The 11,929-nt window shown below is 49.9% G+C and overlaps 1 protein-coding gene across 1 annotated transcript in view; it reads left to right on the plus strand.

Moving 5' to 3' along the window:
• The window catches only part of HIPK2 (homeodomain interacting protein kinase 2), a 386,834-nt gene that overhangs the window by 242,042 nt on the left and 132,863 nt on the right, over window positions 1–11,929 (plus strand). The gene's annotated exons all lie outside the window — the stretch shown is intronic.

Raw genomic sequence — 11,929 nt, forward strand, 5'->3', positions numbered from 1 at the left:
CCAGGGGTCCTTACATTGCTGTTCATGGGTGGGCTTCAGGGAATCTGTGACCCCCAACACATGTATTTTATTAGGGAGAGGGTTCCCAGCATTCACTGAAGATTCAAAGGAATCTATAGATAAACCAGTTAAGAAATACTGCCCTAAAAACTCCCATCCCCCCCACATCTTTATGGTAAATGAGTAAAGTCAATTTTCTTCTAAAGCACAGAAGCTCGTCATGAAATTGGGAATTGTTAGTGATGGGAGCAAGACCTTTAACCTCGACAATGGTTATCTCCCAGTCTGGACCCTGAAGTTCCTGTCAGGGTTATGCATGTGCATCTGTAATTGGGAATGTGCAGGCTAGGTTCTGTGGTCCCGGAACGGCATATAACGTGGCTCCCTGTGGCCTGGGCTCTCTGACGGGTCCCCAGTAATAGAAGTGTCTGTTCCTTTATGGAGGAGGGTGAACCTTGATGGAGTCCATGAACTGGGTCCCAGGATTGTTAGGAATGTAAGACCCTTCCCCCAGAAAATCCTCCCTAGAGGGTTTTTGTTCACATCAACCAGAACTGAGGGGCAGACAACTTCTACTTGACCAAAGGATTCACGATGTTTGTATTTAAGACAGAAGCTGGTCCAGCGCTCCCTCTCTCTCTCTGTCTTTCTGTCTCTCTCTCTCTATTTGTCCAACCCGTCTCCACCACTCTACCCTATGGTAAATAAATAGATGACAGATCGATATTAGATAGATACATGTACATCCATGGTACACGGTAGGGAAAGTTCTCAGTCTGAATTATTATAACAGGGACAGCCAGATATCAACTTTTTTTTTAAATAATTTATTTTATTTATTTATTTTTGGCTTTGTTGGGTCTTTGTTGCTGCGCACTGGCTTTCTCTAGTTGCGGTGAGCTTCTCTTGTTGCAGAGCACAGGCTTTAGGCGCGAGGGCTTCAGTAGTTGTGGCACGTGGGCTCAGTAGTTGTCGCTCGCGGGCTCCAGAGCTCAGGCTCAGTAGTTGTGGTGCACGGGCTCAGTTGCTCTGCAGCACGTGGGATCTTCCCAGACCAGGGCTTGAACCCGTGTCCCCTGCACTGGCAGGTGGATTCTTAACCACCGTGCCACCAGGGAAGCCCAATATCAACTTTTACAGAAATAAAAGAAGAAATTTTAGCAAACTGTTTAAACTATTTTCTTAAATAGATTTCCTTCGCAGCCAGAGATCTTCAGTAGCCTCCGCATCCGACATCGGGGTTCTTCACCAACTGATGAATTTGGCTTTTATTTTGGGGAAAGAAGCCTCTTTTTCTCTACTTGCTTGCATTTTTGCTTTAACGTCTTGTAGCAAGCTGGGGTGTTTCGATGCACATGGACAGCACCTGGGAATATCTCCGCCTCACTCCGTGCTGTGACCACCTCTATCCAGCCATCCCTCTCCTTGTACTTGACAGACTGGCAATCTTGTTACACTCATTACCGTGCAGGACTGGGTAGGGTCTGCACAAATACGCTCGCTGTTTGGAAAGCTTCTGCATGACATCACCAAGAGTGAGGCGTAGTGAGATCCCCCTCCCCAGCCCAGCCTTCTGCACGGGTGTTAGTGACAGTGAGTTACACTGTCGTGTGCTCCTGGTCTCCCTTCAAGGCTGGGGTCTTTACCAGTGTTATTAACCTGGGCCGAGGAAGGGCCTCACAAATCCCATTTCTGTGACCATGAGGTGCCGGCATCAGGCTGGCAGGGAAGACGCGAGGCCGGGACTTGGAGGCAGCGTGCGGAGAATCCCTGGATTCTCCCTCTTGAGGAGGGTGGGGGTCCCCGCGAAGTCTCACACGGTGTTTGTGTGAGACCCCTCCTCTTTCTCACATGGAAAGTTGGAACCCTTCCAATGCCTGAGACAGGTCTCAGGAAGCAGGCCCGCCTGGGGCTGAAGGTGGCCGAAGGGGCTCAGGGGAGGCAGGTGACAGGGAGCCAGTACAGAGCACAGAACTGAGATGGACCAGGGCCTAGGAGGGCAGGTGACTCCATGCCTCCGACAGGCGACCCCACATGCCTCTGACAAGCAGAGGTAGCCAGGTCCGTTCAATCCCGACAGAACCAAGTCCAGGGCCCGAAAGACAGTCAGGGGATCCCTAATGGGCTGTGCGGTTGCTGAGACCTTTCGTCTGACCTTTTGTCCCGAGCGACCTTGGGCTGCCTGCTGGCTCCAGTACCACCATCTAGCCTAGCATCTAGCCTAGCATCCAGCCTAGCATTCCCCCTGCCCGGGAAGACCAGGCTCTTTGTCCTCACTGAGGTCTGCACTGCCAGGCCTACAGATGGTAGTTGGGGTCTTACAGGGAGACCCCACATCTTCCTCTGTGATCAGTCACCCACTGGGGCCTGGGCACAGGGTCTAGCAGAGGGTCTCTTGACCAGGGTGTGCATTCAACAGCACAGACCGTGAGCTGCTTAGCCCCGGGCGCCCCTCCTCTGGACTCTGACATGAGCAGGTTGGGCCTCTCTGGAGTTGAGCATCTCATCCCCTCTGCTCCTGACATAAAGAGACAAAGCTGATGTGTACGCAGAGTCTGATGCGAGGTTAGCCGTCTCACTCTCCTATAGACTCATTACCAAAGCAGAGAGGTATTTTCTGCTTCTTCCTCTTCAGAGGGCGGTTGGACTTGCTGTCCTGGAAATTGAGGTGTTCCTAGCCCCAGGACAGAGTTGAGTGCTTTCATTTTTAAAAGCCTAGACTCATAAAATAATCATAACACAGGAGGTTTAGGATAGAGGAAGACTCCAAGGACTGAGTCCAAAAACAGCCCAAGGATGGAGGAGACTGGGTGGGGACAGGTGTTCCCACAGTGCCAGAGACCTGCCCTGGAGGGACAGGGAGGGGGCAGGACCTCGGCCGGGGGAGGGCATGAGTGGATGCATGTGGAGGCTGGCTGGCCAGGGAGGAGGGAGTCTGTAACACAAAGGCTGGATTTGTCGGGGTTCTTCAGAGAAACAGAACCAACAAGGATATGTTTGTATGTATATTTCATATGTTTATATTTCCTGTTTGTATAATTGGGAGCTGACTCACCCCCTTATAGAGGCCGAGCAGTCTCATGGTCTGCAGTTGGCAGGCCAGAGACTCACTAGAGCTGATGGTGTCGTTCCAGTCTGAAGGCAGGAGGAGACCCAGGTCCCAGCTGCCTGCACCCACATGCGAAGGGTGGGGTTAAGCCTGGTAAAGACCAGCACCTGGAGGCTACCTCTGTCTCAGGCAGAAGCAGCAGCACAATCAGGACCCAAAACCCAAGAATCGGCCTCCTCTTTCAAGGCACCAATAAATCCTGGGGTCCTTGTTTAATCTGCTTGCGAGAGGGAGCCCTGGAAATTGACTCAGAGTGAAGTTCTCATGCGTCTTCATAAGTGGCAGCTTGAACTGGATATCGTATGACTTAGGAAAATAAAGCAAGGTGACATTTCTTGCCCTCGAATGTTGAAAAGCACATTACTACCCATTCTGAATCTTCAGGAGCCCTGGCCATCACAACAGTGATGCAGAAATAAGAAAGGAAGTTGATAGGATTCAACTAACACGTCGTTAATCTCTGCAGCTATTACCTAAGGTGAGGGGTTGAATTTTTTTTTAATTTATTTATTATTATTATTATTTTTTTTTTGGCTGTGCCAGGTCTTAGTTGCAGCACGCGGGGTCTTCGTTACGGCACAAGGATCTTTAGTTGCAGCATGTGGACTAATTAGTTGTGGGATGCGGACTCTTAGTTGTGGCATGCATGCGGGATCTAGTTCCCTGACCAGGGATCGAACCCGGGCCCCTACACTGGGAGTGCGGAGTCTTACCCACTGGACCACCAGGGAAGCCCTGAGGGGTTGAATTTTACAGAATGTGAGGCAGAGGTCAAGGATGGTAAGGATTCTGGGTATCAGTTCCCATGTGGGAGGGTATTCCCACACAACCAATCAATTCTCAGACACCAGCTGGTTATTCTACAGTTTAGCTCAATTCTGACACTGTCTACCTGGAGATAGTCAGATCCCACAGATTAAGGACTGAGTCCCACCAGACTGCCACTACTTCAGGTGTCAACTGAAAGTCCAGGTTGTCACCTGTACTTATAACCAACTGGCTATACAGCAGAGGTTCCCATGACCCCCTCCTTATGTTGGATTAATTTGCTAGAGCGGCTCACAGGACTCAAGATACCAGTTTACTTACTAGATTACCAGTTTATTATAAAAGGATATAACTCAGGAACAGCCAGGTGGAAGAGATGCATGGGGCAAGGAATGTGGGCAGGGGCGGCAGAGCTTCCGTGCCCTTCTCTCCAAGGGCACCACTCTCCCTGCATCTCCACATGTTCACCAACCCAGAAGTTCTCCAGACCCCATCCTTTTGGGTTTTGATGCAGGCTTCATTACACAGGCATGATTGATTAAACCATTGCCCATTGGTGACTGATTCAACCTTCTGCTCTTTTCCTATCCCTGGAGATCAAGGGTGGTACTGAAAATTTCAGCCCTCAGGACTTCCCTGGTGGTCCAGTGGGTAAGACTCTACGCTCCCAATGCAGGGGGCCCGGGTTCGATCCCTGGTAGGGGAACTAGATCCCGCATGCCCGGGTTTGATCCCTGGTAGGAGAGCTAGATCCCACCTGCTGCACTAAGAGCTCTCATTCCACAACCAGAAGATCCCACATGCCGCAACTAAAGAGCCCGCATGCTGCAACGATGATCCTGCGTGCTGCAGCTAAGACTTGGCGCAGCCAAAATAAATAAACAAATATTTTTTTTAAAGTCGAAATTCTTAAAAAAAGGAGCAAAGAAAAGAAAGTTTCAGCCCTCTAGTCACATGGTTGGTTCTCCTGACAAGCAGACCCATCCTTTGGTGTGGTCCAAAAGTCACCTTACAAACATAACGAAAGACACCTTTATTGCTCTCATCACTTAAGAAATTCCAAGGGTTTTGGGAACTACGTGCCAGAAATGGGGACACAGACCAAATATATATTTATTTTTCTTTTTTTTTAATAAATTTTTTAATTTTTATTTTATTTATTTTATTTTTGGCTGTGTTGGGTCTTCGCTGCTGCGTGCAGGTTTTCTCTGGTTGAGTCGGGCGGGGGCTACTCTTCCCTGCTCTGTGTGAGCCTCTCATTGTGGTGGCCTCTCCTGTTGTGGAGCACAGGCTCCAGGCGCACAGGCTTCAGCAGCTGTGGCTCACGGGCTTAGTTGCTCCACGGCATGTGGGATCCTCCAGGGCCAGGGATCAAACCCATGTCCCCTGCATGGGCAGGCAGACTCCCAACCACTGAGCCATCAGGGAAGCCCCTACATTTCTTATAAAATGCAATATCGCAGATGGTGTTTCCCCAGACACAGTGATTGAACCTGGAGATCTCTGGGCTCTCGTCTGAAAAACCAGGCTGGTGGGGCTTCCCTGGTGGCGCAGTGGTTGGGAATCTGCTTGCTAATGCAGGGGACACGGGTTCGAGCCCTGGTCTGGGAAGATCCCACATGCCGCGGAGCAACTAGGCCCGTGAGCCACAGCTACTGAGCCTGCGTGTCTGGAGCCTGTGCTCCGCAACAAGAGAGGCCGCGATAGTAAGAGGCCCGCGCGCCGCGATGAAGAATGGCCCCCGCTCGCCGCAACTAGAGAAAGCCCTGGCGCAGAAACGAAGACCCAACACAGCCAAAAATAAATTAATTAATAAACTCCTACCCCCAACATCTTAAAAAAAAACAACAACCAAAACAAAACAGGCTGGTGGTCACCAAATCACACATATACCAGAATTCAAGACTATTGACACATGGTGGGGGAGGTACTGTGGACATGGCTCCCCGCCCCTGGCTGCAGGGAGCTCCTTGAAGGGAGGAAGCCAAGAACAGGCAGAACAGGGGCTGGAGCCACCAAGATAGATGATGGAGCCCTAGTGACGGGGCCACTCAGACCACAAGAGAATAGTAAACTCTACACCAGGCAGGATCCAGTCTAAGTGGGGGTGAGATGGTTTTCTTTTCCTTTTTCTTTTTTAATAAGGTCTTTCCTTTTTTATTATTTATTTATGTATTTGTGTATTTAGTTATTTATTTGGCTGCGCCGGGTCTTAGATGCAGCTCGCGGAATCTTCGTGGCCGTGGGGGGGATCTTTGTTGCAGCATGCAGAATTTTTAGTTGCGGCATGCGAGATCCAGTTCCCTGACCAGGGATCAAACCCGGGCCCCCTGCGTTGGGAGCATGGAGTCTTACCCACTGCACCACCAGGGAAGTCCCGAGATGGTTTTCAATGGTGAGTTTTCACCATGGGCTAAAGGGCTCAGCTGTCTGAGTCCATAAGAGGAGGGTGGGTGGCCAGGACCCATCAAGGCACTGACAGCTGGGCCAAGCTTGAGCATGAGGCTGAGACCTCCAGAGGGTCTCAGTGGGAAACAGGGCAGAAGGCCAGGGAGGCAGAAGAGCCCTGTACCAAGGGGTTAGACGGGGAGGCTGATGAGAGATGAGAGATGCGCCCCAAACTTACCAGCTACCTGCACAGTAGTGTTGAGGGACCCCTTATCCTTCCTAGCTGGCCGTCCCCGCCCTTCGGTTCCGGGCCTCAGTTTTGTTGCAGGAAGGGGAACCCTTTCCAAGGCCCGAGAGTGGGCTCTTTTCTAACACTCGGAAATGCATTGTCCGAGGAGACACACGTGCTGACACAGCAAGAGACTTTATCGGGAAGGGGCGCCCGGGTGGAGCTGGTAAGGGAACCCAGGAGGACTGCTCTGCCACGTGGCTCGCAGTCTCAGGCTTCATGGTGATGGGATTAGTTTCCGGGTTGTCTCTGGCCAGTCACTCTGGCTCAGGGTCCTTTCTGGTGGCACGCGCAACCGCTCAGCCACGGTGGATTCCAGCGAGGAGGATTCTGGGACGTTGGTAGGACATGTGGACGGGCGTCTCCTCTCCCCTTTTGACCTTTTCCGTATTCTTCTGGTTGGTGGTGGCTTGTTAGTTCCGTGTTCCTTACCAGGACCTCCTGTTGTAAGATAACTCATGAAAATTGTTACTGTCTTGGCCCGGCCAGGGCAGGCGGTTTCAGTCAGTGTTTCCCTAACAGTTTGGGAATGGGGACTGCCAGTGATAGGTTATCACCACCACTGGCGGCAGGTCGCACGGGGCAGGCAAGGGTCCCCCGCGTCTCAGGGGCAGGTCACACGGGGCAGGCAAGGGTCCCCCGCGTCTCAGGGGACTAGAATGTCTGGTGTGTCTCTGTATCAAGCAGTGCTGGAAAAACTTGCCAAATTCTTGTATTTGGGAGACATTTTCTTATGTTCCACTTTTTTCTCCATCCCTCTTTTTCCTGAAAACGGCTTTTTTTTTTCTGATTATATAAATAGTTACCACCTTTGTCTTGAAATACACATGCTCCAGCTGTTAACATCTTAGCTTAGACTTAACATCCACATTTAGTCAGCCTTCCTAGTTATATACTCTAGGCCTTTGTTTAGAGTTCGCGAGGCCTGCTTTGACTTGGGAGATCCCGGTGCCCGAGGACTCGCTAGGAAGTCTCCTAGTGACTTGCGCGGGCAAGCGACTTGCGACTGGCGGCGGGCTGACTTGGCTCCCGGTGTGTGTGGGGGGGTCCTCCACATCTGGATGCCGCTCACCGAGGTGCTTCTGGGCGCTGCTGTCTTCTCCTTTTGCTGCTCTCAGACTGTGGCTCTAGGGGTCCCACGCAGCCTGATGAAGTCTTTTGCGTAGCAGCGGTGTGAGGCGGTGGGTGCTGCTTCTGCACTCATGTCCCTTTGTCCCCCCCTCATCTCTTTCTGCCCCTGTCTCCTGTTCCCTGCACTGCTCCCATCCAGGTCTTTCCGGGTGTTGAGCCCCAGACCCAGAGAGATCAACTGGGTGTGCCTCAATAGACAGTGTTACTATCTGTTCATCAGGGCTGTCTATTCACACAGGTCAGTAACTCACAAGCCCCAGTGCACTGCATTGTAGCAGATTCCGGGATGGCGCTCCCAGCAAGGGAGGATCTTTGTTTTGACATGCCGGGAGCAAGCAGACGGTGACTCAGGGAGCTGTTTTCCTGTCCTGTTAACGGCTTCCAAGTCTCCTTGGATGAGCTTGCACGCGTCCAGGTGGAATATTTTCTCACCCCCGTTGCAGCCTTACCTTTACCTGCTCACCTGACTGAAGGCCACCGTTTGTTCCTCCACTGGATTCACGTTTGTCTCTCCTCTAGCTGCAAGCAGATCCTTCACCAAATAACTGAGGCAGAAACAGGATGCCTTGTCCCTCCCAGCAGAAAGCTAATGTCCCAGAGAACAACAGGGATAAGATCGGGGTAAGGAGGTGGCTGGAGGAACTTGAAAGCGAGGCCCCGGCTGCTGAGTAACTAGGTCAACTCCTGCTCCTTGGCCCCAGCCCATGACTTGCATGGACCAGAGACTGGGAAAGAAACCTCCAAGAGCCCAGAGGACGAGGGGAACAAGATGCAGGAAACGGGGAGAAAAGACATGTTTGGCAGTCGCAGATGCATGACGGCATCGTGAGTCTTCCACTTAGGAGTTCTGTGACCCTGGCAAGTACCTCAACCTCTCTCACTCTCGGTTTCCGGTAAAGAAGGAATTTTAGTGTCTTCCTCACCGAGTTATTGTGAAGAGTATTTACTCATAACAGCCGAATGCACTGTGTGAAACTTGATTGGATCCTAGTTTGAAAAAAATTGGGGGAATTTAAATACGGTCTCTGTAATATCATCTAGCATGGAGTACTTGCTCATTTCTTGGTGTAAGGATGGTATGGACTTCTGCAGAATACTATATTCGTGGGCGATACATGCTGAAGTATTTAAGGCACAAGTTTCGCAAGGTCTGAAGCACATTCAAATGGTTCGGCAACAAAAAGTACATTAGCATGGAGAGAAAGACAAAGCAAATATGATGAAATGCTGACTGTTGAGTCCAGGTGGAGGGTCTTTAAGAGTTCGCTGTGTGTGCTTTCTATTTTTCTTAATGTTTAAAATTTGTCAGAGAAAAATCGGGGGAGAAAAAGAAGAAATGAGACAAGGTATGTCAAGTACCCTGCACAGCGCCCCATTCGGCAATGTTTATTTCATAAATATTCGTAATATGTCACCAAGGTGACATCAGCCAAGAGCCGGGGATGGGCCTGCCAGGTACTGTCCTGGGGTTACAGCAGTGGCTGCCAGAGGGCCGGAGACAAATAGTAAACAATGAAACAAATATGTGAACACGTTGGCCGAAGACAGTGCCGAGTGCTATGAAGACAGTCACAGGTGAGGGACCAGGGACCCGGGGGTGGGAGTGCCACACTGGCTTGGCTGCCCCTGAGCCTCTGAGCAGGTGGAATGTGAGCTGAGGATGGACCGTGCCAGGGAGCTGGCGGTGCAGAGACCTCCCTCCGCCACCACCTGTGCATCCAAGGACCCTAGAAGAGCTCAGGATGCCACAGGGGGTGACATCGGCCAAGAGCCGGGGCTGGGCGTGTTTGCTTCCTCTCTAGGAGCAGCCAGCCATGGCTCAGTTTATGCTCTTACAACTCCTCAGTTTGCTCAGGTGGCCCCGGTACCATCAGCCTCCTGGAGCAGTGAACTCCGGGAGGGCGTGACAAGGGTGCCTGCTGAGCCGCTTCCTGGAACCAACCGGTGATCTGGAACGGGCCTTAGAGGGAATCTCCATGGCCCTCTTCACAGGCCCTGAGACTGGCAGAGACTTCTCAGTAACACAATTAACAAAGTATGTTCAGGAGGCTTCCCTGGTGGCGCAGTGGTTAAGAATCTGCTTGCCAGTGTAGGGGACACCGGTTCGATCTCTGGTCTGGGAAGATCCCTCATGCCGCGGAGCAACTAAGCCCGTGTGCCACAACTACTGAGCCTGTGCTCTAGAGCCTGTGAGCCACAACTACTGAGCCTGTGCACCACAACTACTGAAGCCTGCGTGCTCTAGGGCCCACATGCCACAGCTACTGAGCCCGCGTGCTGCAACTCGTGAAGCCCGCGTGCCTAGAGCCCGTGCTCCACAACAGGAGAAGCCTGCGCACCGCAAGGAAGACCCAATGCAGCCAAAAAAAAAAAAGAAAGGTATGTCCAACCTCATTCGTAACTCAAGAAATTCAAGTTGAAATTTCACCCATCAGATTAGTAAAGACTAAGGAGAATGGAAATATCAAGTCCTGGTGATGCTGTGTGGACGACCCTCTCTCATCCTTCATTTGCTCAGCCTCTTGTGGGTAATCTGGGTCATTTGGGCCCTGTCCATCAAATTTGAAATTGTGACCACCCTTTGGTTCCATTTTAATTAATCTATTCTGAAGATATCATCAAAGAAGTGATTTTTTAAAACAATGTAGAAGGATGGTCACTGAATTATAATTGTAGCATTTGCAGCACTGCAGGAACTATGTCACGCAGAAGGAAACAACCCAAATGTCCACCAGGAGGAGACTGCTTAAATAAATCATGTATAGGTATGCATTTAATATGAGTGGAGTTTTGGAAACAAAATATATGTACGTATAATAGCAATCGAGGTCAGTGTATGCATAGAAAAGACATCCAGAAGACTGTATATTGAAATGTTAATAACAGATGTCTCTGGGGCATGAAATCCTGGGCACTTTCACTTTCTACAGTGTGTCTTTCTGTAATATTTAAACTTTGTATCACAAGCATGTGGAGCCCACTTCTCTTGCTGCCCTCGGTCTCCCCGCTTGTGACCCCTCAGCGCCAGTGCGCGCCACCAACTTCCCACAGGCACTGTGGTCTACAGTTCAAATTCAAGATGGAATTTAGATGGCCCTGGGTGCCTCTGAGTCTGAGCCCAGCCCAAGGTGGTGGGCTGTGGCCGGGGGAGCCAGGCCTTGGCGTCTCCCTCTTAGGGACCGTGACACAGTGACGCACATCATGTTTTCCTCGCGGACTCGCTCTGAGCCAAAACACGTGGAAGATAAGAAGTCTTTGATTTTATAAACTACATATGTGATGATCGTCATCCCAGGCGAAGATATTTAAGCAGGAAAGCCAGTCGGGATGCTCCCCTCTCAGCTCCTGTCCACACCGGAAATGAACAAGCAGCCCATCTCAACAGGGACAGCGGCTGACTCTGAGAGGTGAAATAGAGGGACAGAAGAGACCTTTCCTTTATATTTTATATACTTTTTGAACTATTTTCATATTTTTAGTAATCTTTATTAGCCCTAAAAAAATAACTTACTATATGCCATCTCTTTAAAAATTGAATTTTTATGTAAGAATATACATAAATACCTTCTGTTTCTAGAAAGTGGAAACATTGCAGATAAGGTTAAGTCTCCTAGACGTTCCCCCCTGCCCCAGCCCAGACAATCTACAGCAAAATCCACTAGTATTATCACTTTGGTATGTATCTATCTTTCCACATCTTTTTAAATGCATTTTCAGGCATATATATATATATATCCCCACATTAAATACATAGCCTGGGGTTGGTAGAGATTAAACATAAAGTGTTTTCATATAGTGCTTTCTTTCTGCTGGACTTTTTCTCTCAGTTGCTTGTCTTCAGGGAGCATCCTTTGCAGTAGTTTACCTCCCCTCCTAAGATCCTTCCCCTCCACATCCTGCTTCCTTCCCGTCTCTCAGGAGTAGCGAGTCTGTGGTCTTTCCAAATGCTGCTACCAAGATCACTCCAGCAGAAGTCCCTGGGGTAGAGTTGCCTGATTTGGCAAATAAAAATATAGGAGGCAGGTTAAATTTTAATTTCAGATAACGAATACTTTTTAAATATAAGTATATCCCACGGAGCACTTGGGACGTTCTTATACAAAAAACAAAAACACTTATTTATTTATTCATCTGAAATTCAGATTTAACCGAATGGTCTGTATTTTATCTGCCAATCCTATCCTGGGGCACTTGTTAAAAATTGGCCTTATCCCCTTATGAGATTCAGTAGGTCTGTGTGGAGT

The sequence above is a fragment of the Lagenorhynchus albirostris genome, chromosome 8 (genome assembly GCF_949774975.1).
Source record: "Lagenorhynchus albirostris chromosome 8, mLagAlb1.1, whole genome shotgun sequence".
NCBI lineage: Eukaryota > Metazoa > Chordata > Mammalia > Artiodactyla > Delphinidae > Lagenorhynchus > Lagenorhynchus albirostris.